This window comes from Pteropus alecto, unplaced genomic scaffold (assembly GCF_000325575.1).
Source record: "Pteropus alecto unplaced genomic scaffold, ASM32557v1 scaffold7, whole genome shotgun sequence".
NCBI classification, from domain to species: domain Eukaryota; kingdom Metazoa; phylum Chordata; class Mammalia; order Chiroptera; family Pteropodidae; genus Pteropus; species Pteropus alecto.
In genome coordinates this window covers 41,472,902-41,478,806 of record NW_006494614.1, presented here as the reverse complement: position 1 = coordinate 41,478,806, position 5,905 = coordinate 41,472,902, and positions in this window count along the sequence as shown.

Genomic DNA, 5,905 nt, shown 5'->3' with positions numbered 1-5,905 from the left:
ATGCCTCTTCTGCTACATGATTTAGTTGATTAGCTACTTCTGCATGTAAAACCACCTCAGAAAACAGTGGCTTAAAACATTTACTTTACAATTCTGCAGGTCAGCAATTTAGGCCACTTTTTCTGGTCTCCTTGGATTCTCTCAGGTACCTGCAGATACCCACAGGTCAGCTAAATGGCTCCGTTTCCAGGAGTTGGTCATCTGTTAACCTGTGTACCTCTGTTCTCCTCCATGTGGTTTCTCATCCTCCAACAGGCTAGCCCAAATTTGTTCACATGGAAAAAGCAAAGGTCCAAGAGAGAGAGGGTAGAAGCATGCAAGACCACATCTAGGGATACAGGCTTGGAACTGGTATACTGTCACTTTCACCCACAGTCTATTCTCTAAAGCAACTCACAAACCCAGATTCAAAGGATGGGAAAATAGACTCCACTCAAATACTAGCAGAGTCACATTGCAAAGAGAGTAGGTATAGGAAGGCCATTAATTAGGGCCATAAAAAATGCAGTCAATTTACCACAGCCACTTTGGGCAAATTACCTTATCTTCAGGTGCCTCAATTTCATTATGTCTTAACTGACAATAATAACACATATCTGAGACGGTTTTAGTAAAGAATAGGAGTAATATACCTGTAACTATTACTAGTGAGGACCGCATTTATTAGTTCATCTGAAAACTTTTTGCCATAAAGCCATAGCATTCTTTTTGTTCTTGATTCATTCCAAGTTTGTTTCAGCCACAGGGCTTTTGCACTTGCTGTTTCCTTTGCCTAGAATGCTCTTGTCCCAGATTTCCATGTGACTAGCTCTTTCTTTTCACTCAGAGCTCAGCTCAATTCTCTCGTCCTCAGATATACCTCCCTGACCAATCTAATACCCCGACTCCCCATTTTTACCTTCACTCTCCATAAATTTTCTATTTATTTTCTTTTAACATATGTCAGTATCCAAGAAACCATATAATATATTCATTTGCTTGCTTTTTTATTTCCTATTTCTTCCACTAAAATACAAGCTCCTTGAAAGCAGTAACCTTGCCTGTTGTATTCACTGATTTACATCTTTAGCAGTAAGAACTCAACTGGCACTTGGAGCTCAATAAAATATTTGTTGAATTAATTACCTAATTGATCATTAAGTGAATAAATATGGCACTAAGTTAGGTTCTGAGGGAATGGCATGTATGTTGGAAAATTTTCCTGAGGTGTCCTGGAACTGACCTCCAAGGGAGGATAGGACCGAGAGACAGAAGGAAGAGGCTGACAACTCCAGGATTTTAAAAAGAGTTTATTAAGGAAACTTATGGACAGAAGCAGTCTTGGGCAAGACAATGGCTCTCCTTACGTGAAAGGGCATGATACACACACACACACACACACACACACACGCACGCACACACACATATATATCCTCCGGGAACACAGGTGGCTTATAGTCAAGTGACATGTGCTTGTTAAGAGCTATATGTTCCAAACAGATAAACAACTTAATAGACCTATTTATCTGTGTAAGAATATTTCTTTTAGGTGATATGGGCCCACTCCTCAAGTGAACTAGCAATCACTGAGAGCAGCTTGCTTCTTAAGATGGCATCATGGTCATGTCAAGCACTAGAAACCATTTTGCCTAATGACATAAATTGGTTACTTTTGCAGGGAGAGAAATATGAGATTAGGTGAAGATTGGGAATTTAGAATCTTGACTGGGCTCAAAGAGAAGCCACAGGGAAAAACTGAGCAGAGAGAATCCCCTGGGTGCTTGAGTGGCCACCCAAATAGGCCTTTTCCATAGTCCTGTCCACTCTATGCCTCAGTTTGCTACTTTGGCCCTTTTACCAGTAACATTATTTCTTTGAACCTAGTAAATTTTCTGGTAGGAATTTTTCCTCTGGCTATACTTAAAAAGAGTTTGCCCAGCTATATGAACAGGGGATTTCATTCAGTATTATTTTTAAATAATATTTTGTATTAGTTTCAGGTATATAGTACATCGTATACATATATAGAGATTTATATAGTTTATGAAGTGATCCCACCACATTCAGTATTATTTTAATCATATTAAACACTGGAAAGAGCCAATGAGTTTATCAATAGGTTAACTACATTGTGATGCATTTGTATCAGGAAATATTATGCAGCCATGAAAAACAATGAAGCATTATTAGGTTAAAAAACCAATATGGACTTCTGGTTTATTAATTTATTTAATAAATATTTATTGAGCACCTAATATGCTTCAGATGTTGCAGAAAAATCAGACCGGTAAGAAATCAAGCACCACTCGGAGAGTTGGAGAACTCAGGTTTATTACGCTGGCGGTCCTCGAAGAGCTAGCACTCTCAAGATCTGGGCCCCGAGCTCAGGAGTGACCTTACTTTTATAGGGTTTATCCGCAATAAATCTGTTATCCAGACAGAACAAGTAAAAGAGAGGGTGAGTCTTCAGTTGATCTCGAGGTCACCCTGCCCTTTGGTTTATGTGGCAAGCATGTCTACAGAAGCAGAACAGAGAGCTGATTACAAGGTTAGCCATTTGAGAGGAAAATTCCTCTTCATAGGCACTGTTCTAGGAACATGAATACATGCATTAAAAACAGGATCCACGCTGTTATTGAACTTACATTTTAGCTATTCTAGAAATATGACAAACTTTATTACCTAAATGACCACCACACTAAATACAAATATCTAGAAATTTTGGATGAAAATGTGATGAATATGATCTGAAATGCGTATTTTAAAAGTTGACACAGGCAGTGCCATTTTAATTCTGTAGCTTTTGTGTTTTCTCTTTTTTCTCTTTTTTTTTTTGGTAGTATTCTCTCTTTGTTTCTAATAGTCTAAAATTTCTCAATGTTTGCCATGATGTCGCTATATTTAAAACAATTGTTCTAGGTACTGGATGCGCTCCCTCAGTCTAGATTCATGTCTGTCAGTTCTTGGATATTTTCTTGAAAACTTTCCTTCATAATTTATACTCATCCATTTTTTAATTGTTGATGTTCTCTCTTTCTAGAACTCTTGTTATTCAGTTTTACATTTTTAAATATCTAATAGCATTTTTTGTTGTTGTTCTTGAATACTTCTTTTCCCCAGCCTCCTGTTTTTCTTTCATGGATGTAAAAATTATATTAGTTTCAAAAATTCCAATGACATTTTAAAATGTTTTCAACTCTCTAACTTGTTTATGTTTCCTCCTTTTTTATATGTTTTAATGTCTCTTTTGTATACTTTGCTCAAATATCTGTTCTCAATTGCTTGCCTGCTCAGAGTTAAGAATGAGTCACTAAAAAGATGATTGGAAGTTCTTTGTACATGGGTCAGGTGACCTGATTGTACCATTTTCTTGGGGTCTGTTATAAACTAAATTATGTCCTTCTCCCCCAGATTCATAACATAAAGCCTTATCCCCCAGCATGACTGTATTTGCAGATAAGGTCCTTAAGGAGTTAATCAAGGTGAAATGAGGTCATAATAATGGGGCCCTAATCCAATAGGACTGGTGGACTTATTAGAAAAGGAAGAGACACCAGAAACTTCTTCCTTTCTACACACACAGACACACACACACACGGCCACGGAAGGACACAACAAGAGGGTAGCTGACTGTAAGCCAAGAAGAGAGGCTTCGTCACACACACACACACACACACACACACGGCCACGGAAAGACACTGCAAGAGGGTAGCTGTCTGTAAGCCAAGAAGAGAGGCTTCACCAGAAACCAACCCTGACTGGCACCTTGATCTTGAACTTACAGACTCCAGAACTTTGAGAAAATAAATTTCTGTTATTTAAGCCACCCAATCTGTGGTATTTTGTTATAGCAGTCCAAGCGGTCTAATATAGGGTCCCATTCCTCTGACAGATGTTCTTTCTTTGGGGTTGATCAGTGTCTCTGAAGAAGATTCTCTCAAACTCCTGCCTGGGAGGTAGAAGCCAGCCTTTGGTGTTCTCAGAACCGAGAGGGAAATGCACTGTGGTGAACCTGTTCAGTGTACAGATTTGAATTAATGCCCTAGTATTCAGCACAGTGTCCCTGTCCTTAGCTGTGCCTGGTGTCTCCCAGTCCAAAAATCCTCAGGTACAGTCTCTCTAGAGGATAAACCTCCTGTCTCTTCCAGGGTGAGAGATGGGGTGATCTATATTCCTGCTATACACGCTTTCAAACAATATTCTTGTTTTTAGCATCATTTCACACTCTGAGTCTTTCAGAGTTCTACATATGAATCAGCTTGATTCTGGGTTGCTCTACTGCTGGCATAGGTTTTAGCATTCTCTAATTGCTGAGTCAGTTATTTCTTATCCATTTGTTTTCCACTTTCCAAAATTTTGGTGCTGTCATTCTCACTCCCAGTCTGCCTTTCTTTTTTCCTTCATTACTGTCATGAGGTATTCAACAAGCCATGTTTAACTAGCAGTTAGAGCTTAGGTTTTAATGCCCATATGGGAACATAAAACAAGACCTTGGGTTCAAGAAACACTTATTAAAACTGAGATCCCCACATAAAGCCGGGGCTTACAGGGAATGTAACATCAGTGAAAATAGACTAGAGAAAAACTCATGGATTGGCAGAGGGAAATAACAAGCTTGACTTTGACGTTGAGTCTAAGTAGGAAAAAGAACTCTCCCTTAAGAATTTAGGGACAATGCCGCACAACTGAATTAATACTATTAGGGAACCCCCAGGCCAAGAAACTAACATAAAAATTGGTTCTGGGTATCCAGCACTCTTAGAGTGCCTGGTCCTGAGTATATGATGTTCCTAGAATGCCTGACCTTGCAGAAGCATATGAAAAACTACTTTGAAGACACATGCTCTTAACACAGGCCTCTCAAGATTCCCACAGCTAATGCTAAGTGAAGATAATCTCAAAATTTATAATTACAACACACAAAGGAAACGATCATTTAAGTGAGGATTTGCACACATACAAAAAGGAAGCTTATGTTCCCAAGATCTCTAAAAGTACATTAATCTAGTGAATACTATTGAATAAACACATTTAAAAGTATTAAAGTTATGAAACAAATATTTAGAACCATAAATAAATAATAAGACATTACGAAAGAACAGGAGTGTTCGAAAACGAACTGAATATAATTTCTAGAAATGAAAAATAAAGTCATTGAAAATAAAAATTCAGTCTGATTCAATACCAGGTTAGACACAGCTAAGAAGAGAAGTTACACACTAGAAGATATACCTAGAATGCAGCACAGATGGTTAAAAGTATGAAAAAGTAAAAAAGAAATTAAAGGTCATGGAGAATAGAAGTTAAACAGAAGTTCCAGAAGGAGGAAATAAAGAGAATGCAAGAAAAGCAATATTTGAAGTAATAATGGCTTTGAAGAGTTACTTGACTATATACCTTGGTTCACAAAGCAAATGTTATCAAATACAAAAGAATCTATATCACATAGACTGTGTTCCCTGCCCACAATATGGTACAATGAGAAATCGGTAACCAAAAATAACAAAGCCATACATATTTGAAAAATTTAAAACATACTAAATGGGCCAAAGAAGAAATCATAATAAAATTAGGAAATATTTAGAAATGAATGATAATGAAAACGCTACATACCCAAATTTGTAGAATGTGGTTAAAGCAGTATATAATGGAAATGCATTGCTTTAATTAATCTGTGGTTCTCAAAGTTGGTCCCAGGCCACACAGGAACTTGATAGAAATGTAATTTTTCAGTCACCACCTAAAACCTACTGAATCATAAGTTCTGAAGGTAGGGTCCAGAAATCTGAATTTCATCAAGACTTCCCTGTGATTCTAATGAATGCTCAGGTTTGAGGACCGCTGTCTTAAATGTACACATTGAGAAAAAGAGAAAGCTTAATATCAAATATCCAACTCAAGAATTTAGAAAAAGAACATTAAAATT